Raw genomic sequence first — 22,778 nt, 5'->3', positions numbered from 1 at the left:
TGGTGCTCTGGGGCATGTCGTAGTCTCTATCTCAGGTGTTGGTGCTCTGTCTCAGGTGTTGGTGCTCTGTGGTGTGTCGTAGTCTCTATCTCAGGTGTTGGTGCTCTATCTCAGGTGTTGGTGCTCTGGGGCATGTCGTAGCCTCTATCTCAGGTGTTGGTGCTCTGGGGCATGTCGTAGTCTCTATCTCAGGTGTTGGTGCTCTGTCTCAGGTGTTGGTGCTCTGGGGTATGTCGTAGTCTCTGTCTCAGGTGTTGGTGCTCTGGGGCGTGTCGTAGTCTCTATCTCAGGTGTTGGAGCTCTGGGGCGTGTCGTAGTCTCTATCTCAGGTGTTGATGCTCTGGGGTATGTCGTAGTCTCTGTCTCAGGTGTTGGTGCTCTGGGGCGAGTCGTAGTCTCTATCTCAGGTGTTGATGCTCTGGGGCATGTCGTAGTCTCTATCTCAGGTGTTGATGCTCTGGGGCATGTCGTAGTTTCTATCTCAGGTGTTGGTGCTCTGCAGTGTGTCGTAGCCTCTATCTCAGGTGTTGGTGCTCTGGGGCATGTCGTAGCCTCTATCTCAGGTGTCTCTATCTCAGGTGTTGGTGCTCTGTGGTGTGTCGTAGTCTCTATCTCAGGTGTTGGTGCTCTGGGGCATGTCGTAGCCTCTATCTCAGGTGCCTCTATCTCAGGTGTTGGTGCTCTGGGGCATGTCGTAGCCTCTATCTCAAGTGTCTCTATCTCAGGTGTTGGTGCTCTGTGGTGTGTCGTAGTCTCTATCTCAGGTGTTGGTGCTCTGGGGCATGTCGTAGTCTCTATCTCAGGTGTTGGTGCTTTGGGGCGTGTCGTAGTCTCTGTCTCAGGTGTTGGTGCTCTGGGGCATGTTGTAGTCTCTATCTCAGGTGTTGGTGCTCTGGGGCGAGTCGTAGTCTCTATCTCAGGTGTTGATGCTCTGGGGCATGTCGTAGTCTCTATCTCAGGTGTTGATGCTCTGGGGCATGTCGTAGTTTCTATCTCAGGTGTTGGTGCTCTGCAGTGTGTCGTAGCCTCTATCTCAGGTGTTGGTGCTCTGGGGCATGTCGTAGCCTCTATCTCAGGTGTCTCTATCTCAGGTGTTGGTGCTCTGTGGTGTGTCGTAGTCTCTATCTCAGGTGTTGGTGCTCTGGGGCATGTCGTAGCCTCTATCTCAGGTGCCTCTATCTCAGGTGTTGGTGCTCTGGGGCATGTCGTAGCCTCTATCTCAAGTGTCTCTATCTCAGGTGTTGGTGCTCTGTGGTGTGTCGTAGTCTCTATCTCAGGTGTTGGTGCTCTGGGGCATGTCGTAGTCTCTATCTCAGGTGTTGGTGCTTTGGGGCGTGTCGTAGTCTCTGTCTCAGGTGTTGGTGCTCTGGGGCATGTCGTAGTCTCTATCTCAGGTGTTGGTGCTCTGGGGCGAGTCGTAGTCTCTATCTCAGGTGTTGATGCTCTGGGGCATGTCGTAGTCTCTATCTCAGGTGTTGATGCTCTGGGGCATGTCGTAGTTTCTATCTCAGGTGTTGGTGCTCTGCAGTGTGTCGTAGCCTCTATCTCAGGTGTTGGTGCTCTGGGGCATGTCGTAGCCTCTATCTCAGGTGTCTCTATCTCAGGTGTTGGTGCTCTGTGGTGTGTCGTAGTCTCTATCTCAGGTGTTGGTGCTCTGGGGCATGTCGTAGCCTCTATCTCAGGTGCCTCTATCTCAGGTGTTGGTGCTCTGGGGCATGTCGTAGCCTCTATCTCAAGTGTCTCTATCTCAGGTGTTGGTGCTCTGTGGTGTGTCGTAGTCTCTATCTCAGGTGTTGGTGCTCTGGGGTGTGTCGTAGTCTCTATCTCAGGTGTTGGTGCTCTGGGGTGTGTCGTAGTCTCTATATCAGGTGTTGGTGCTCTGGGGCATGTCGTAGTTTCTATCTCAGGTGTTGGTGCTCTGCAGTGTGTCGTAGTCTCTATCTCAGGTGTTGGTGCTCTGCAGCGTGTCGTAGCCTCTATATCAGGTGTTGGTGCTCTGGGGCATGTCGTAGTCTCTGTCTCAGGTGTTGGTGCTCTGGGGCATGTCGTAGTCTCTGTCTCAGGTGTTGGTGCTCTGGGGCATGTCGTAGTCTCTATCTCAGGTGTTGGTGCTCTGGGGCGTGTCGTAGTCTCTATCTCAGGTGTTGATGCTCTGGGGCATGTCGTAGTCTCTATCTCAGGTGTTGGTGCTCTGGGGCATGTCGTAGTCTCTATCTCAGGTGTTGATGCTCTGGGGCATGTCGTAGTCTCTGTCTCAGGTGTTGGTGCTCTGGGGCATGTCGTAGTCTCTGTCTCAGGTGTTGGTGCTCTGGGGCATGTCGTAGTCTCTGTCTCAGGTGTTGGTGCTCTGGGGCATGTCGTAGTCTCTATCTCAGGTGTTGGTGCTCTGCAGCGTGTCGTAGTCTCTGTCTCAGGTGTTGGTGCTCTGTCTCAGGTGTTGGTGCTCTGCAGTGTGTCGTAGTCTCTATCTCAGGTGTTGGTGCTCTGTCTCAGGTGTTGGTGCTCTGCAGTGTGTCGTAGTCTCTATCTCAGGTGTTGGTGCTCTGTCTCAGGTGTTGGTGCTCTGGGGCATGTCGTAGCCTCTATCTCAGGTGTTGGTGCTCTGGGGCATGTCGTAGTCTCTATCTCAGGTGTTGGTGCTCTGTCTCAGGTGTTGGTGCTCTGCAGTGTGTCGTAGTCTCTATCTCAGGTGTTGGTGCTCTGTCTCAGGTGTTGGTGCTCTGGGGCATGTCGTAGCCTCTATCTCAGGTGTTGGTGCTCTGGGGCATGTCGTAGTCTCTATCTCAGGTGTTGGTGCTCTGTCTCAGGTGTTGGTGCTCTGTGGTGTGTCGTAGTCTCTATCTCAGGTGTTGGTGCTCTATCTCAGGTGTTGGTGCTCTGGGGCGCGTCGTAGTCTCTGTCTCAGGTGTTGGTGCTCTGTGGTGTGTCGTAGTCTCTATCTCAGGTGTTGGTGCTCTGGGGCATGTCGTAGCCTCTATCTCAGGTGTTGGTGCTCTGGGGCATGTCGTAGTCTCTATCTCAGGTGTTGGTGCTCTGTCTCAGGTGTTGGTGCTCTGTGGTGTGTCGTAGTCTCTATCTCAGGTGTTGGTGCTCTATCTCAGGTGTTGGTGCTCTGGGGCATGTCGTAGCCTCTATCTCAGGTGTTGGTGCTCTGGGGCATGTCGTAGTCTCTATCTCAGGTGTTGGTGCTCTGTCTCAGGTGTTGGTGCTCTGTGGTGTGTCGTAGTCTCTATCTCAGGTGTTGGTGCTCTGGGGCGCGTCGTAGTCTCTGTCTCAGGTGTTGGTGCTCTGGGGCATGTCGTAGTCTCTATCTCAGGTGTTGGTGCTCTGTCTCAGGTGTTGGTGCTCTGCAGTGTGTCGTAGTCTCTATCTCAGGTGTTGGTGCTCTGTCTCAGGTGTTGGTGCTCTGGGGCATGTCGTAGCCTCTATCTCAGGTGTTGGTGCTCTGGGGCATGTCGTAGTCTCTATCTCAGGTGTTGGTGCTCTGTCTCAGGTGTTGGTGCTCTGTGGTGTGTCGTAGTCTCTATCTCAGGTGTTGGTGCTCTATCTCAGGTGTTGGTGCTCTGGGGCGCGTCGTAGTCTCTGTCTCAGGTGTTGGTGCTCTGTGGTGTGTCGTAGTCTCTATCTCAGGTGTTGGTGCTCTGGGGCATGTCGTAGCCTCTATCTCAGGTGTTGGTGCTCTGGGGCATGTCGTAGTCTCTATCTCAGGTGTTGGTGCTCTGTCTCAGGTGTTGGTGCTCTGTGGTGTGTCGTAGTCTCTATCTCAGGTGTTGGTGCTCTATCTCAGGTGTTGGTGCTCTGGGGCATGTCGTAGCCTCTATCTCAGGTGTTGGTGCTCTGGGGCATGTCGTAGTCTCTATCTCAGGTGTTGGTGCTCTGTCTCAGGTGTTGGTGCTCTGTGGTGTGTCGTAGTCTCTATCTCAGGTGTTGGTGCTCTGGGGCGCGTCGTAGTCTCTGTCTCAGGTGTTGGTGCTCTGGGGCATGTCGTAGTCTCTATCTCAGGTGTTGGTGCTCTGTCTCAGGACAATCTGTAGAACCAACTATAGAACCAGCTATAGAGCCAGCTATGTTGTGATGTGTGTCAAATCAAAGACAGAAAAAGTCTTAAATAAATAATATCTAAAGGTTTTTGTGTTTTTGTCTTCAATTTGTATTATTTATTTTCAATATAATTCTCAAGTATTTTCCTCTTCCTGCATCACTTGAACGTTGTATTAGGGAGTAATTAGCGATCGTATATGTGGAGAATAACAGAGCTGTAGTCTGTAGTCCCCCCCGAGAAAAACATTTTAATTAGCAAAACCTGAAGTCTGGCTATGGTTTCATTAGTATGATCGACATTCATCAATTGTTTAGGGGATAGACTACAATATATGGGATCATTTGGGTTAATGTAAATTAATGGATTACCCCTCCCCCTTCACACACACTAATAAATCATCCGTATTTATTTATTTGCAAATCCAGAACACATTATGAGCATCCTGTTTATTTGTAAATCCAGAACACATTATGAGCATCCTGTGCTGCTTCTATTCATTCCAAGTCCAGGATTTTCTTCAAATAAAAACTATAATCTGTTTCATTGCATTTCCTACGTCCTTAATAAAACTCCCTTCAGACCGTTCCCAGAGACCCACATCGTGAGATAAGACGTACGGTATTGTGTGGATGTTTTGGAGTCTAGTTCATCCTATATGAGTACGGAGGTAGGTGAATATCAGGTGCATATCAGTGGTGGCTAGAGGGAGGGGCTATAGGAGGACGGGTTCATTTAAATATCTGGAATGGAATGAATGTATATCAAACATGTGGTTTCCATATGCTTGATGTGCTAATTACCATCCAGTGAGCACTTCCTCCTAAAGCTTCCCCCACCAGCCTCCTCTGGTGCATATCGCGTTATAATCTTTGGTACCGTCGTTAGAGAAAGTAGCATAGCACTTTATCACCGCCTGCTGGTCAAAGAAAATACCAATCTGTAGTGTATTATATTAACCGCTAGAGGGAAGCAGACACCATTAAATCACAGAGAGAGCCGTCAGCACCTCGCGACATATTGACAAGGAACTGCCACCTGCGTCATAGTAGCCCGGAAGTAAAACCGCACCGGGAATCAGATTTGAAATGGTGTATATTGAATACATGTAGCAGGGTGTTTTTGTTGTTGTTGCGGTGAAGTAAAATGACGTTGTTACTCACCAGTGTTCTCTAAAGAAGAAACAACGATACAATGGAGTCTAACAACATTGCTTGCAAACTGCACAGATGTGAGGTTTGTTTCTCTATAGAAACACTGGTCCCTCTAAACATTTTTATTCCAGGTTTCATATCATATTTATGGGCATATCGGATGGTCTGCTCCTCCTATAATAGTAACGCCAAACCAGGGTCACTATAAGATTGAAATGGGGGGAAACTATGAAATAGCTCCCAATACCGTCTGATGTATATATTTAATGTATTAAATGAATGGTGGCCACAAACCTTCCCGAAAGTACATTTAAATGCGATTTTTATCCACGACTTCAAATGTATTTAATTTCAAATTTGTCTTCCAGTGTGGTTTAACTTTCTGGGTTATAGTGACGCATCTGGCAATGCCTTCTCTGCACGTTCCCAAGCTCATAGTGCTTTCTGGAAAACTGGGAACTCGGAAACATACGACGTACAATCGTGACGTCAGTGAGTTCCCGATTTAGAATTGGACGACGGTTTGAAAAGATTTTCCCTTATCGGAGATTTTTTTCTTTTCTTCCGGAGTTCCCATTTTGTCGTGAACGTCGGAATTCGGAGATTTTCGAGTTCCCAGTTGATTTGAACGCCGCATCAAAGTACAAACCCTCCGACGTGACGTCACCAATACGAGGCGTCCAACTTTTTTCATGGCCATGCAAACTAACATGAGTTGGCAACACTCAAATGTGTCACTTTTGTGAAGCCACATGCTTTATGTCCTGTTGAAGTGTGTTTCCCCTCCCAGTTTCCGAAGAATTGGCTCTTTTGACGAAGACGTGTCGCGTTCAAGCCACAGTGACTTTTCGTAAGTTTTCAGAATTTCAACTGGTGAGTCTGGATTTTAGTTTTCTCCGACCGAGCTAACATTAGCACGCTCTTTTCATTTGAGCATTTGTCAACAATCTATTTTATTTGGCAACAGTCAAAACACAGGTAACTAAAGTTATTTTATTTCCATGATAACTCACAATTTTGAGTAACGTTATTGATTTCTAAAAGTCAATAACATCTGGCTACTTGCTAACGGTACTAGCTGGCTGGCTAACTAAATACTGTAAACGTTAGCCAGCTATGCTTACTAGGTCCATTTAACGAACACGTTGTTCCAAGCCGCTCTGTTCAGTATGTGATATGGGTAAGTTAGAGCAGAGTTAGTTAACAGGTTGAGTAGTGGAGACACATTCACATCAGTAAATAACAGGTTGAGTAGTGGAGACACATCAGTAAATAACAGGTTGAGTAGTGGAGACACATCAGTAAATAACAGGTTGAGTAGTGGATACACATCAGTAAATAACAGGTTGAGTAGTGGAGACACATTCACATCAGTAAATAACAGGTTGAGTAGTGGAGACACATCAGTAAATAACAGGTTGAGTAGTGGAGACACATCAGTAAATAACAGGTTGAGTAGTGGAGACACATCAGTAAATAACAGGTTGAGTAGTGGAGACACATCAGTAAATAACAGGTTGAGTAGTGGGAGACACATCAGTAAATAACAGGTTGAGTAGTGGAGACACATCAGTAAATAACAGGTTGAGTAGTGGAGACACATCAGTAAATAACAGGTTGAGTAGTGGAGACACATCAGTAAATAACAGGTTGAGTAGTGGAGACACATTCACATCAGTAAATAACAGGTTGAGTAGTGGAGACACATAAGTAAATAACAGGTTGAGTAGTGGAGACACATCAGTAAATAACAGGTTGAGTAGTGGAGACACATCAGTAAATAACAGGTTGAGTAGTGGATACACATTCACATCAGTAAATAACAGGTTGAGTAGTGGAGACACATCAGTAAATAACAGGTTGAGTAGTGGATACACATTCACATCAGTAAATAACAGGTTGAGTAGTGGAGACACATCAGTAAATAACAGGTTGAGTAGTGGATACACATCAGTAAATAACAAGTTGAGTAGTGGATACACATCAGTAAATAACAGGTTGAGTAGTGGATACACATTCACATCAGTAAATAACAGGTTGAGTAGTGGATACACATTCACATCAGTAAATAACAGGTTGAGTAGTGGAGACACATTCACATCAGTAAATAACAGGTTGAGTAGTGGAGACACATCAGTAAATAACAGGTTGAGTAGTGGAGACACATCAGTAAATAACAGGTTGAGTAGTGGAGACACATCAGTAAATAACAGGTTGAGTAGTGGAGACACATCAGTAAATAACAGGTTGAGTAGTGGAGACACATCAGTAAATAACAGGTTGAGTAGTGGAGACACATTCACATCAGTAAATAACAGGTTGAGTAGTGGGAGACACATCAGTAGTGGAGACACATCAGTAAATAACAGGTTGAGTAGTGGAGACACATCAGTAAATAACAGGTTGAGTAGTGGAGACACATCAGTAAATAACAGGTTGAGTAGTGGATACACATCACTAAATAACAGGTTGAGTAGTGGAGACACATTCACATCAGTAAATAACAGGTTGAGTAGTGGAGACACATCAGTAAATAACAGGATGAGTAGTGGAGACACATCAGTAAATAACAGGTTGAGTAGTGGAGACACATCAGTAAATAACAGGTTGAGTAGTGGAGACACATCAGTAAATAACAGGTTGAGTAGTGGAGACACATCAGTAAATAACAGGTTGAGTAGTGGAGACACATCAGTAAATAACAGGTTGAGTAGTGGGAGACACATCAGTAAATAACAGGTTGAGTAGTGGAGACACATTCACATCAGTAAATAACAGGTTGAGTAGTGGAGACATCAGTAAATAACAGGTTGAGTAGTGGAGACACATCAGTAAATAACAGGTTGAGTAGTGGAGACACATCAGTAAATAACAGGTTGAGTAGTGGAGACACATCAGTAAATAACAGGTTGAGTAGTGGAGACACATCAGTAAATAACAGGTTGAGTAGTGGAGACACATCAGTAAATAACAGGTTGAGTAGTGGAGACATCAGTAAATAACAGGTTGAGTAGTGGATACACATCAGTAAATAACAGGTTGAGTAGTGGATACACATCAGTAAATAACAGGTTGAGTAGTGGAGACACATTCACATCAGTAAATAACAGGTTGAGTAGTGGAGACACATCAGTAAATAACAGGTTGAGTAGTGGAGACACATCAGTAAATAACAGGTTGAGTAGTGGAGACACATCAGTAAATAACAGGTTGAGTAGTGGAGACACATCAGTAAATAACAGGTTGAGTAGTGGATACACATCAGTAAATAACAGGTTGAGTAGTGGAGACACATTCACATCAGTAAATAACAGGTTGAGTAGTGGAGACACATCAGTAAATAACAGGTTGAGTAGTGGAGACACATCAGTAAATAACAGGTTGAGTAGTGGAGACACATCATTAAATAACAGGTTGAGTAGTGGAGACACATCAGTAAATAACAGGTTGAGTAGTGGAGACACATCAGTAAATAACAGGTTGAGTAGTGGAGACACATCAGTAAATAACAGGTTGAGTAGTGGAGACATCAGTAAATAACAGGTTGAGTAGTGGATACACATCAGTAAATAACAGGTTGAGTAGTGGATACACATCAGTAAATAACAGGTTGAGTAGTGGAGACACATTCACATCAGTAAATAACAGGTTGAGTAGTGGAGACACATCAGTAAATAACAGGTTGAGTAGTGGAGACACATTCACATCAGTAAATAACAGGTTGAGTAGTGGAGACACATCAGTAAATAACAGGTTGAGTAGTGGAGACACATCAGTAAATAACAGGTTGAGTAGTGGATACACATCAGTAAATAACAGGTTGAGTAGTGGAGACACATCAGTAAATAACAGGTTGAGTAGTGGAGACACATCAGTAAATAACAGGTTGAGTAGTGGATACACATTCACATCAGTAAATAACAGGTTGAGTAGTGGAGACACATCAGTAGTGGAGACACATCAGTAGTGGAGACACATCAGTAAATAACAGGTTGAGTAGTGGAGACACATCAGTAGTGGAGACACATCAGTAAATAACAGGTTGAGTAGTGGAGACACATCAGTAAATAACAGGTTGAGTAGTGGAGACACATCAGTAAATAACAGGTTGAGTAGTGGGAGACACATCAGTAAATAACAGGTTGAGTAGTGGAGACACATCAGTAAATAACAGGTTGAGTAGTGGAGACACATCAGTAAATAACAGGTTGAGTAGTGGAGACACATCAGTAAATAACAGGTTGAGTAGTGGAGACACATCAGTAAATAACAGGTTGAGTAGTGGAGACACATCAGTAATAACAGGCTGTTATGGCCAGTGTTGACGGTGAGTCTGCAGACTGTCCAAACACACATCCAGTCACCAACAGGTGGTTGTGACTGAACAGTTATTCAGATAACTTTATGTATTACCAGATAACTTTATGTATTACCAAGTTGTCAGTGTTATAAAGTACTTAAGTAACAATACTTTAAAGTACGTCTTGGCTAAGTTGTTTTTTTGGGGGGGGGGGTATCTGTACTTTAATTGTATATATTTTGGGGGGGGGGTATCTGTACTTTAATTGTATATATTTTGGGGGGGGGTATCTGTACTTTAATTGTATATATTTTGGGGGGGGGGTATCTGTACTTTAATTGTATATATTTTGGGGGGGGGGTATCTGTACTTTAATTGTATATATTTTGGGGGGGGGGGGTATCTGTACTTTAATTGTATATATTTTGGGGGGGGGGTATCTGTACTTTAATTGTATATATTTTGGGGGGGGGTGGTATCTGTACTTTAATTGTATATATTTTGGGGGGGGGGGTATCTGTACTATTAATTGTATATATTTTGGGGGGGGGGGTATCTGTACTTTAATTGTATATATTTTGGGGGGGGGTATCTGTACTGTAATTGTATATATTTTGGGGGGGGGGTATCTGTACTTTAATTGTATATATTTTGGGGGGGGTATCTGTACTTTAATTGTATATATTTTTGTACAACTTTTACTCCACTAACGTTACATTCCTAAAGAAATTATTAAAAAAAAAACTTTTTACTCCGTCCTCCCTTTTTACTCCGTCCTCCCTTTTTACTCTGTCCTCCCTCGTCCTCCCTTTTTATTCCGTCCCCCCTTTTTTACTCCGTCCCCCCTTTTTACTCCGTCCTCCCTTTTTACTCCGTCCTCCCTCGTCCTCCCTTTTTACTCCGTCCTCCCTTTTTACTCCGTCCTCCTCGTCCTCCCTTTTTACTCCGTCCCCCCTTTTTACTCCGTCCCCCCTTTTTACTCCGTCCCCCCTTTTTACTCCGTCCTCCCTTTTTACTCTGTCCTCCCTTTTTACTCTGTCCTCCCTTTTTACTCTGTCCTCCCTTTTTACTCCGTCCTCCCTTTTTACTCCGTCCTCCCTTTTTACTCCGTCCTCCCTTTTTACTCCGTCCTCCCTTTTTACTCCGTCCTCCCTTTTACTCCGTCCTCCCTTTTACTCCGTCCTCCCTTTTTACTCCGTCCTCCCTTTTTACTCCGTCCTCCCTTTTACTCTGTCCTCCCTTTTTACTCTGTCCTCCCTTTTTACTCCGTCCTCCCTTTTTACTCCGTCCTCCCTTTTTACTCCGTCCTCCCTTTTTACTCCGTCCCCCCTTTTTACTCCGTCCTCCCTTTTTACTCCGTCCCCCCTTTTTACTCCGTCCCCCCTTTTTACTCCGTCCTCCCTTTTTACTCCGTCCTCCCTTTTTACTCCGTCCTCCCTTTTACTCCGTCCTCCCTTTTTACTCCGTCCTCCCTTTTTACTCCGTCATTTTTTAATGCTTATTAGCAGGACAAGAAAACGGTCCATTTCCTGCAGGTATCAGGAAAACATCCCTGGTCATCCCTACTGACTCTGGCTGACTCACTAAACAGAGAACGTCCCTGGTCATCCCTACTGCCTCTGGCTGACTCACTAAACAGAGAACATCCCTGGTCATCCCTACTGCCTCTGGCTGACTCACTAAACAGAGAACATCCCTGGTCATCCCTACTGCCTCTGGCTGACTCACTAAACAGAGAACATCCCTGGTCATCCCTACTGCCTCTGATCTGGAGGACTCACTAAACAGAGAACGTCCCTGGTCATCCCTACTGCCTCTGACTGGCTCACTAAACAGAGAACGCCCCTGGTCATCCCTACTGCCTCTGGTCTGGCTGACTCACTAAACAGAGAACATCCCTGGTCATCCCTACTGCCTCTGGTCTGGCTGACTCACTAAACAGAGAACGTCCCTGGTCATCCCTACTGCCTCTGGTCTGGCTGACTCACTAAACAGAGAACATCCCTGGTCATCCCTACTGCCTCTGGTCTGGCTGACTCACTAAACAGAGAACATCCCTGGTCATCCCTACTGCCTCTGGCTGACTCACTAAACAGAGAACATCCCTGGTCATCCCTACTGCCTCTGGCTGACTCACTAAACAGAGAACATCCCTGGTCATCCCTACTGCCTCTGATCTGGAGGACTCACTAAACAGAGAACGTCCCTGGTCATCCCTACTGCCTCTGATCTGGCTGACTCACTAAACAGAGAACATCCCTGGTCATCCCTACTGCCTCTGGCTGACTCACTAAACAGATGTTTAATTTGTAAATGATGTTGGACTGTGCTCCTGGATATCTGTAAATAACATCGGACCGTCCGGTTTGTTTAATATAAGTTAAAAATTTTCCTTTATTTAACCAGGCAAGTCAGTTAAGAACAGGTTCTTATTTACAATGACAGCCTGGGAACAGTGGGTTAACTGGTCTAGGAACAGTGGGTTAACTGGTCTAGGAACAGTGGGTTAACTGGTCTAGGAACAGTGGGTTAACTGGTCTAGGAACAGTGGGTTAACTGGTCTAGGAACAGTGGGTTAACTGGTCTAGGAACAGTGGGTTAACTGGTCTAGGAACAGTGGGTTAACTGGTCTAGGAACAGTGGGTTAACTGGCCTAGGAACAGTGGGTTAACTGGCCTAGGAACAGTGGGTTAACTGGCCTAGGAACAGTGGGTTAACTGGTCTAGGAACAGTGGGTTAACTGGCCTAGGAACAGTGGGTTAACTGGTCTAGGAACAGTGGGTTAACTGGTCTAGGAACAGTGGGTTAACTGCCTTGTTCAGGGGCAGAACGACAGATTTTGTACCTTGTCAGCTCGGGGATTTGAACTTGCAACCTTCCGGTTACTAGTCCAACGCTCCAGGGTAGCCTAATACCTCTCTTCCTGATACTTAAGTATATTTGAAAACAAATACTTTTTGGACATTTACTCAATTTGTTTTTTTACTGGGTGACTTTTTTAATTGAGTAATTTTCTATTAAGGTATCTTTACTGTTACTCAAGTACTTTTCCACCACGGCAGGTTGTTGTTAGAGGCAGGTTGTTGTTAGAGGCAGGTTGTTGTTAGAGGCAGGTTGTTGTTAGAGGCAGGTTGTTGTTAGAGGCAGGTTGTTGTTAGAGGCAGGTTGTTGTTAGAGGCAGGTTGTTGTTAGAGGCAGGTTGTTGTTAGAGGCAGGTTGTTGTTAGAGGGTTGACACATGATTTGATGATAGCCTGTTAAAAGTCAAACTGGGGTTGTCTGCAATGATGTCAACCACTTGGGCCTCTAATCTCGTTCCCAGACAATTCCTCCCAGGCGCAGTTAGCCCTGGGGGACAAGGTTATAGTCAATATAATAGATAGTCTATGGTTCTAGCTAGCTACATGCTTATTCTATATACTTCTGGCCCTTCCTTGGACACTGTGCTATCTAACCTCCAAACGAGCTTCAATGCCATACAACACTCCTTCCGTGGTCTCCAACTGATCTTAAACGCTAGTAAAACCAAATGCATGCTTTTCAACCGTTCGCTGCCTGCACCCGCACGCCTGACCAGCATCACCACCCTGGATGGTTCCGACCTAGAATATGTGGACGTCTATAAGTACCTAGGTGTCTGGCTAGACTGTAAACTCTCCTTCCAGACTCATATCAAACATCTCCAATCCAAAATCAAATTTAGAGTCGGCTTTCTATTCCGCAACAAAGCCTCCTTCACTCACGCCGCCAAACTTACCCTAGTAAAACTGACTATCCTACCGATCCTCGACTTCGGCGATGTCATCTACAAAATGGCTTCCAACACTCTACTCAGCAAACTGGATGCAGTCTATCACAGTGCCATCCGTTTTGTTACTAAAGCACCTTATACCACCCACCACTGTGACCTGTATGCTCTAGTCGGCTGGTCCTCGCTACATATTCGTCGCCAGACCCACAGGGCATCAGTCAGCTACAGTAATACCTCTCTTCCTGTCAACTCTAAGCAGTGTCACCACAGGGCATCAGTCAGCTACAGTGATACCTCTCTTCCTGTCATCTCTAAGCAGTGTCACCACAGGGCATCAGTCAGCTACCTCTCTGCCTGTCACCTCTAAGCAGTGTCACCACAGGGCACCAGTCAGCTACCTCTCTGCCTGTCACCTCTAAGCAGTGTCACCACAGGGCATCAGTCAGCTACAGTGATACCTCTCTGCCTGTCACCTCTAAGCAGTGTCACCACAGGGCATCAGTCAGCTACCTCTCTGCCTGTCACCTCTAAGCAGTGTCACCACAGGGCACCAGTCAGCTACCTCTCTGCCTGTCACCTCTAAGCAGTGTCACCACAGGGCATCAGTCAGCTACAGTGATACCTCTCCTCCTGTCACCTCTAAGCAGTGTCACCACAGGGCATCAGTCAGTTACAGTGATACCTCTCTGCCTGTCACCTCTAAGCAGTGTCACCACAGGGCACCAGTCAGCTACAGTGATACCTCTCTGCCTGTCACCTCTAAGCAGTGTCACCACAGGGCACCAGTCAGCTACAGTGATACCTCTCTGCCTGTCACCACAGGGCATCAGTCAGCTACCTCTCTGCCTGTCACCTCTAAGCAGTGTCACCACAGGGCACCAGTCAGCTACAGTGATACCTCTCTGCCTGTCACCACAGGGCATCAGTCAGCTACCTCTCTGCCTGTCACCTCTAAGCAGTGTCACCACAGGGCACCAGTCAGCTACAGTGATACCTCTCTGCCTGTCACCTCTAAGCAGTGTCACCACAGGGCACCAGTCAGCTACAGTGATACCTCTCTGCCTGTCACCTCTAAGCAGTGTCACCACAGGGCATCAGTCAGCTACAGTGATACCTCTCTGCCTGTCACCTCTAAGCAGTGTCACCACAGGGCATCAGTCAGCTACAGTGATACCTCTCTGCCTGTCACCTCTAAGCAGTGTCACCACAGGGCACCAGTCAGCTACCTCTCTGCCTGTCACCTCTAAGCAGTGTCACCACAGGGCATCAGTCAGCTACAGTGATACCTCTCTGCCTGTCACCACAGGGCATCAGTCAGCTACCTCTCTGCCTGTCACCTCTAAGCAGTGTCACCACAGGGCATCAGTCAGCTACAGTGATACCTCTCTGCCTGTCACCTCTAAGCAGTGTCACCACAGGGCACCAGTCAGCTACAGTGATACCTCTCTGCCTGTCACCTCTAAGCAGTGTCACCACAGGGCACCAGTCAGCTACAGTGATACCTCTCTGCCTGTCACCTCTAAGCAGTGTCACCACAGGGCACCAGTCAGCTACAGTGATACCTCTCTGCCTGTCACCTCTAAGCAGTGTCACCACAGGGCACCAGTCAGCTACAGACTAGTAGAGGCGTGTTCTATTGGGCTTGTGATGACATCACAATAGGCTCACCTATCTTTTCTTGACGTTCCTGTGATTTTTGACTGGGGTTGGCTGGTTAATGAAAACATTATTGGCAAATGCTTTCGCTTTCGTCCGTCTTGCGCTGGTCCAAGAATTTCACCTCTAGCGGAACAATACGAATGTCCCCGGCCGTCCCTGTCCTCCTGTCTTCCTGTCCTCCTGTCCTCCTGTCTTCCTGTCCTCCTGTCTTCCTGTCCACCTGTCGTAGCCTGACCCGGCCTGACGGGGTTATTGGTAACTTATCATTATCAGTCTGCCTGACAGGGTTATTGGTAACTTTTCAGTCTGCCTGATGAGGGTCATTGGTAACTTATCAGTCTGCCTGACAGGGTTGTTGGTAACCTATCAGTCTGCCTGACGGGGTCATTGGTAACTTATCATTATCAGTCTGCCTGACGGGGTCATTGGTAACTTATCATTATCGGTCTGCCTGACAGGGTTATTGGTAACTTTTCAGTCTGCCTGATGAGGGTCATTGGTAACTTATCAGTCTGCCTGACAGGGTTGTTGGTAACCTATCAGTCTGCCTGATGAGGGTCATTGGTAACTTATCATTATCAGTCTGCCTGACAGGGTTGTTGGTAACTTATCAGTCTGCCTGACGAGGGTCATTGGAAACTTATCATTATCATCTCCCCTGCAGTCCCAGAGAGAAGACCCATCTCCCCTGCAGTCCCAGAGAGAAGACCCATCTCCCCTGCAGTCCCAGAGAGAAGACCCATCTCCCCTGCAGTCCCAGAGAGAAGACCCATCTCCCCTGCAGTCCCAGAGAGAAGACCCATCTCCCCTGCAGTCCCAGAGAGAAGACCCATCTCCCCTGCAGTCCCAGAGAGAAGACCCATCTCCCCTGCAGTCCCAGAGAGAAGACCCATCTCCCCTGCAGTCCTGACGGTATCCCAGAGTTCCACCAGGTAAGGAGAAGACCCAGATCTGTTAACCACCAAGCTGTGGGTTTGGCCAGTCTCTCCTCCTGAGACTCTACTACTTCGCTTTTAGAAATATATTCTGATACTGTTTGTTGTTCTGCTGCAGATGCTGGACATTTCTATTCCACTGTGTTCTTCAAACCGCACATCTGTCATTTAGGTTCCCCATCAGCCTGTTGTCCTGATCTATAACCAGCAGACTGTAGACTTCATCATTTAGGTTCCCCATCAGCCTGTTGTCCTGATCTATAACCAGCAGACTGTAGACTTCATCATTTAGGTTCCCCATCAGCCTGATCTATAACCAGCAGACTGTAGACTTCATCATTTAGGTTCCCCATCAGCCTGTTGGCCTGATCTATAACCAGCAGACTGTAGACTTCATCATTTAGGTTCCCCATCAGCCTGTTGTCCTGATCTATAACCAGCAGACTGTAGACTTCATCATTTAGGTTCCCCATCAGCCTGTTGTCCTGATCTATAACCAGCAGACTGTAGACTTCATCATTTAGGTTCCCCATCAGCCTGTTGTCCTGATCTATAACCAGCAGACTGTAGACTTCATCATTTAGGTTCCCCATCAGCCTGTTGTCCTGATCTATAACTAGCAGACTGTAGACTTCATCATTTAGGTTCCCCATCAGCCTGATCTATAACCAGCAGACTGTAGACTTCATCATTTAGGTTCCCCATCAGCCTGTTGTCCTGATCTATAACCAGCAGACTGTAGTCTCCCGGCTCTGTGTGTGGCAGTGGGGTCACTGGGCCTCTTAGCTGAACGGTGTGAGAGCCGAGACACTGGGCCTCTTAGCTGAACGGTGTGAGAGACCGAGACACTGGGCCTCTTAGCTGAACGGTGTGAGAGACCGGGACACTGGGCCTCTTAGCTGAACGGTGTGAGAGACTGGGCCTCTTAGCTGAACGGTGTGAGAGACCGGGTCACTGGGCCTCTTAGCTGAACGGTGTGAGAGACCGGGTCACTGGGCCTCTTAGCTGAACGGTGTGAGAGACCGGGACACTGGGCCTCTTAGCTGAACGGTGTGAGAGACCGGGACACTGGGCCTCTTAGCTGAACGGTGTGAGAGACCGGGACACTGGGCCTCTTAGCTGAACGGTGTGAGAGACCGGGTCACTGGGCCTCTTAGCTGAACGATGTGAGAGACCGGGTCACTGGGCCTCTTAGCTGAACGGTGTGAGAGACCGGGACACTGGGCCTCTTAGCTGAACGGTGTGAGAGACCGGGACACTGGGCCTCTTAGCTGAACGGTGTGAGAGACCGGGTCACTGGGCCTCTTAGCTGAACGATGTGAGAGACCGGGACACTGGGCCTCTTAGCTGAACGGTGTGAGAGACCGGGACACTGGGCCTCTTAGCTGTACGGTGTGAGAGGCTGGGCCTCTTAGCTGAACGGTGTGAGAGACTGGGCCTCTTAGCTGAACGGTGTGAGAGACCGGGTCACTGGGCCTCTTAGCTGAACGGTGTGAGAGACTGGGCCTCTTAGCTGAACGGTGTGAGAGACCGGGTCACTGGGCCTCTTAGCTGAACGGTGTGAGAGACTGGGCCTCTTAGCTGAACGGTGTGAGAGACCGGGACACTGGGCCTCTTACCCTTCCGCTAGCCGTTCAGCTAACTGCCAACACACTCTACTTTTCCACTGCATCTTTTGGTTGTTTGTTAGTTGTCTCATAAACAGATATATTTATAGTGTTAGCGAGGGTATCATTCTCATAGATCCATCCCTGTTGTGTGGGAGGAGCTGGGGGAGGATTACAGCTGCTCTAGTGACTGGTGTAACAAGGAGCTGGGGAGGATTACAGCTGCTCTAGTGACTGGTGTAACAAGGAGCTGGGGAGGATTACAGCCGCTCTAGTGACTGGTGTAACAAGGAGCTGGGGAGGATTACAGCCGCTCTAGTGACTGGTGTAACAAGGAGCTGGGGAGGATTACAGCTGCTCTAGTGACTGGTGTAACAAGGAGCTGGGGAGGATTACAGCCGCTCTAGTGACTGGTGTAACAAGGAGCTGGGGAGGATTACAGCTGCTCTAGTGACTGGTGTAACAAGGAGCTGGGGAGGATTACAGCCGCTCTAGTGACTGGGGAGGATTACAGCCGCTCTAGTGACTGGTGTAACAAGGAGCTGGGGAGGATTACAGCCGCTCTAGTGACTGGGGAGGATTACAGCTGCTCTAGTGACTGGGGAGGATTACAGCCGCTCTAGTGACTGGTGTAACAAGGAGCTGGGGAGGATTACAGCTGCTCTAGTGACTGGGGAGGATTACAGCCGCTCTAGTGACTGGTGTAACAAGGAGCTGGGGAGGATTACAGCTGCTCTAGTGACTGGTGGAACAAGGAGCTGGGGAGGATTACAGCCGCTCTAGTGACTGGTGTAACAAGGAGCTGGGGAGGATTACAGCCGCTCTAGTGACTGGTGTAACAAGGAGCTGGGGGAGGATTACAGCTGCTCTAGTGACTGGTGGAACAAGGAGCTGGGGAGGATTACAGCCGCTCTAGTGACTGGTGGAACAAGGAACTGGGGGAGGATTACAGCCGCTCTAGTGACTGGTGGAACAAGGAGCTGGGGAGGATTACAGCTGCTCTAGTGACTGGGGAGGATTACAGCTGCTCTAGTGACTGGGGAGGATTACAGCTGCTCTAGTGACTGGTGGAACAAGGAACTGGGGAGGACTACAGCTGCTCTAGTGACTGGTGTAACAAGGAGCTGGGGAGGATTACAGCCGCTCTAGTGACTGGTGTAACAAGGAGCTGGGGAGGATTACAGCTGCTCTAGTGACTGGTGGAACAAGGAACTTGGGGGGACTACAGCTGCTCTAGTGACTGGGGAGGATTACAGCCGCTCTAGTGACTGGGGAGGATTACAGCTGCTCTAGTGACTGGTGTAACAAGGAGCTGGGGAGGACTACAGCTGCTCTAGTGACTGGTGGAACAAGGAGCTGGGGAGGATTACAGCTGCTCTAGTGACTGGTGGAACAAGGAACTGGGGAGGACTACAGCCGCTCTAGTGACTGGTGGAACAAGGAACTGGGGAGGACTACAGCTGCTCTAGTGACTGGTGTAACAAGGAGCTGGGGAGGATTACAGCTGCTCTAGTGTCTGGGGAGGATTACAGCCGCTCTAGTGACTGGTGTAACAAAGAGCTGGGGAGGATTACAGCTGCTCTAGTGACTGGTGGAACAAGGAGCTGGGGAGGATTACAGCTGCTCTAGTGACTGGGGAGGATTACAGCCGCTCTAGTGACTGGTGTAACAAGGAGCTGGGGAGGATTACAGCTGCTCTAGTGACTGGTGTAACAAGGAGCTGGGGAGGATTACAGCCGCTCTAGTGACTGGTGGAACAAGGAGCTGGGGAGGATTACAGCTGCTCTAGTGACTGGGGAGGATTACAGCCGCTCTAGTGACTGGTGTAACAAGGAGCTGGGGAGGATTACAGCTGCTCTAGTGACTGGTGTAACAAGGAACTGGGGAGGATTACAGCTGCTCTAGTGACTGGGGAGGACTACAGCTGCTCTAGTGACTGGGGAGGATTACAGCTGCTCTAGTGACTGGTGTAACAAGGAGCTGGGGAGGATTACAGCTGCTCTAGTGACTGGTGTAACAAGGAACTGGGGAGGATTACAGCTGCTCTAGTGACTGGTGTAACAAGGAGCTGGGGAGGATTACAGCCGCTCTAGTGACTGGTGTAATAAGGAACTGGGGAGGACTACAGCTGCTCTAGTGACTGGTGGAACAAGGAACTGGGGAGGATTACAGCTGCTCTAGTGACTGGGGAGGATTACAGCTGCTCTAGTGACTGGGGAGGATTACAGCTGCTCTAGTGACTGGTGTAACAAGGAACTGGGGAGGACTACAGCTGCTCTAGTGACTGGTGTAACAAGGAGCTGGGGAGGATTACAGCCGCTCTAGTGACTGGTGTAACAAGGAACCGTTCTCCCTTTCCACCAATGACGCTGGCCATGTTAGGGTCCGCCTCTCAACAGCCCTCCATTCTCCCTTTCCACCAATGACGTTGGCCATGTTAGGCTCCGCCTCTCAACATCCCTCTATTCTCCCTTTCCACCAATGACGCTGGCCATGTTAGGGTCCGCCTCTCAACATCCCTCCATTCTCCCTTTCCACCAATGACGCTGGCCATGTTAGGGTCCGCCTCTCAACATCCCTCCATTCTCCCTTTCCACCAATGACGCTGGCCATGTTAGGGTCCGCCTCTCAACATCCCTCCATTCTCCCTTTCCACCAATGATGCTGGCTGAGTGGAAGGAGGACGAAGGCACGTGTTGACGTGTTGACAGCTCTGAGTGGAAGGAGGATGAAGGCACGTGTTGACAGCTCTGAGTGGAAGAAGGACGAAGGCACGTGTTGACAGCTCTGAGTGGGAGGAGGACGAAGGCACGTGTTGACAGCTCTGAGTGGGAGGAGGACGAAGGCACATGTTGACAGCTCTGAGTGGAAGAAGGACGAAGGCACGTGTTGACAGCTGTGAGTGGAATGAGGACGAAGGCACGTGTTGACAGCTGTGAGTGGAAGAAGGACGAAGGCACGTGTTGACAGCTCTGAGGGGAAGAAGGACAAAGGCACGTGTTGACAGCTCTGGGTGGAAGAATCTCACAGATTCAACTTACTACGGATACGGTAATCTGAGCCATCCGATTGGCCAGCGGGAGGCAAATAGAGCACTTGATTTAGTTCTGCGGCACCGCCAGGAGGGCATAGTTTGTACCTTCAGACACATAAAATGGTTAAAAATGGGAACCGGTTGCCTCCCCGGCGCGCAGGGCAGTTTAAATCAGGTGCACCTTCCGCCAACAGCCCCAGAGGAATGAAAAAGGAAACTGCACACTGGTCTTGATAGTGTCACTGATCTTTAATAAGCTTTACGTATCGGCCTCACGGCCTTCGTCAGAAATGTTGTGATAAATAAAATAGTACCCTTATATAGACCTAGCCCCGCCCACATCCGCTCCACTCTTCGAAAGGAGTTGGAGGCCAAGGAAAAACACATAAGTGCTTCCAAATATAACAATCTACATTTCATAAATATTCAAATAAAGTGTGTGCATAAGACGTATTAAACACGTCTGTAAAACCACAATGAGGACGAAGCCCCAGAGGAATAAAATAGAAATAGATACACGAGGCTTTACCATTTTTGTAGAGTTTTCTTTACAGAAAAGTTTGACGATCCACTAGGGAATGTCTTGGCGATGGACCAGTTGGTGACCACTGCTCTATAGAATCCAGCAGCACATTCATCCAGAACGTTCTAGAGCTTTCACTTCTCTCTGACATTCTCTATTCGCCCACGGAGCTCTCGCTGCTTAGCAACAGCCGCTAGACAGAGTTCCATCCAGGCACGGCGGTAATGAGCATCTCCTTGTGTTATTGTGTTTGTATAATAAACATATAAACTAGTCCTGCTGTGGAAATAGTCACACTGAGCTTTCAGAGGTTCCTTCTCAGACTCTGTAGAGTTAAAGGGCTGAGTTATGACATAATGGACAGATGGGAGGGAAAAAAAGAGTTGATAGTTCAGAAGGAAGGACAATAATAATTTAAACGCTGCTTAGGTTATGTATAAAATTATTATTTAACCTTAACCAGGAAGGGCTCATTGAGATTTAAAATCTCTTTTTCAAGAGCGTCCTGGCCAAGATAGGCAGCACCAAGTCATTACAAAAAAATTACAGACATACAACGTGAAAAACGAATTACTAAAGTAATCTAGTAAAAACCATTGAATTCACAAGAGTCTAAAACAGCAAAAAAACATTGACAGGTCAGGGAATCAGCCTCAAAATCCTTCATCAGTGATTTAAAAATACCAATCGGGGACAAATTCTTCCAGTTTAAAAGTATCTTGTGAGGCGTTCCAAGACGATGGCGCAGAGGACATAAAAGCCCTTTTACCAAATTCAGTTGGGACATTTGGAACAGTTAGCAGGATAAAGTCCTGAGAAACGAAGAGACGACCCACCACATTTCTGAACAATAAAAACGCACAAATAAAAAGGTAGTAAACCCCAAATAGCTTATGTGTGCTATATTATGAGAAGCCACATATTACAGCCTACTCCATGCCTGAATATAGTCATCCAGTAGTTAAACTATTCATGGGTTGCATGTTTCCTCATAGTGGTGTTTTTGGACTGATGCCCGACTGAGCCATTCATTCTACTCATCGTCAATGAGCGCCGATGAAGAGTTCATTTAAAAGTGTATTACAGTTGGCTTTTTTACATTACCTTTATTTAACCAGGCAAGTCAGTTAAGAACAAATTCTTATTTTCAATGACGGCCTAGGAACAGTGGGTTAACTGGTCTAGGAACAGTGGGTTAACTGGTCTAGGAACAGTGGGTTAACTGGTCTAGGAACAGTGGGTTAACTGGTCTAGGAACAGTGGGTTAACTGGTCTAGGAACAGTGGGTTAACTGGTCTAGGAACAGTGGGTTAACTGGTCTAGGAACAGTGGGTTAACTGGTCTAGGAACAGTGGGTTAACTGGTCTAGGAACAGTGGGTTAACTGGTCTAGGAACAGTGGGTTAACTGGTCTAGGAACAGTGGGTTAACTGGTCTAGGAACAGTGGGTTAACTGGTCTAGGAACAGTGGGTTAACTGGTCTAGGAACAGTGGGTTAACTGGTCTAGGAACAGTGGGTTAACTGGTCTAGGAACAGTGGGTTAACTGGTCTAGGAACAGTGGGTTAACTGGTCTAGGAACAGTGGGTTAACTGGTCTAGGAACAGTGGGTTAACTGGTCTAGGAACAGTGGGTTAACTGGTCTAGGAACAGTGGGTTAACTGGTCTAGGAACAGTGGGATAACTGGTCTAGGAACAGTGGGTTAACTGGTCTAGGAACAGTGGGTTAACTGGTCTAGGAACAGTGGGTTAACTGGTCTAAGAACAGTGGGTTAACTG

The 22,778-nt window shown here is 47.7% G+C and overlaps 1 protein-coding gene across 3 annotated transcripts in view; it reads left to right on the top strand.

Annotated features, from left to right (window-relative positions):
• Positions 1 to 5,856: 5,856 nt before the first annotated feature.
• The window catches only part of ncalda (neurocalcin delta a), a 99,635-nt gene continuing 82,713 nt past the window's right edge, over positions 5,857 to 22,778 (top strand). The window contains exons 1-2 of one of the 3 annotated variants that reach the window (XM_031811788.1): positions 5,857 to 6,043; positions 15,567 to 15,834. The gene's annotated coding sequence lies outside the window, so the exon portion shown is untranslated. Of the gene's footprint in view, positions 6,172 to 15,566; positions 15,835 to 22,778 lie in introns of all 3 variants that reach the window. The other 2 variants (XM_031811786.1, XM_031811787.1) reach the window with 2 other exon arrangements.

This window comes from Oncorhynchus kisutch, unplaced genomic scaffold (genome assembly GCF_002021735.2).
Source record: "Oncorhynchus kisutch isolate 150728-3 unplaced genomic scaffold, Okis_V2 Okis02a-Okis13b_hom, whole genome shotgun sequence".
NCBI lineage: Eukaryota > Metazoa > Chordata > Actinopteri > Salmoniformes > Salmonidae > Oncorhynchus > Oncorhynchus kisutch.
This window is presented reverse-complemented; position numbering and strand designations above follow the sequence as displayed.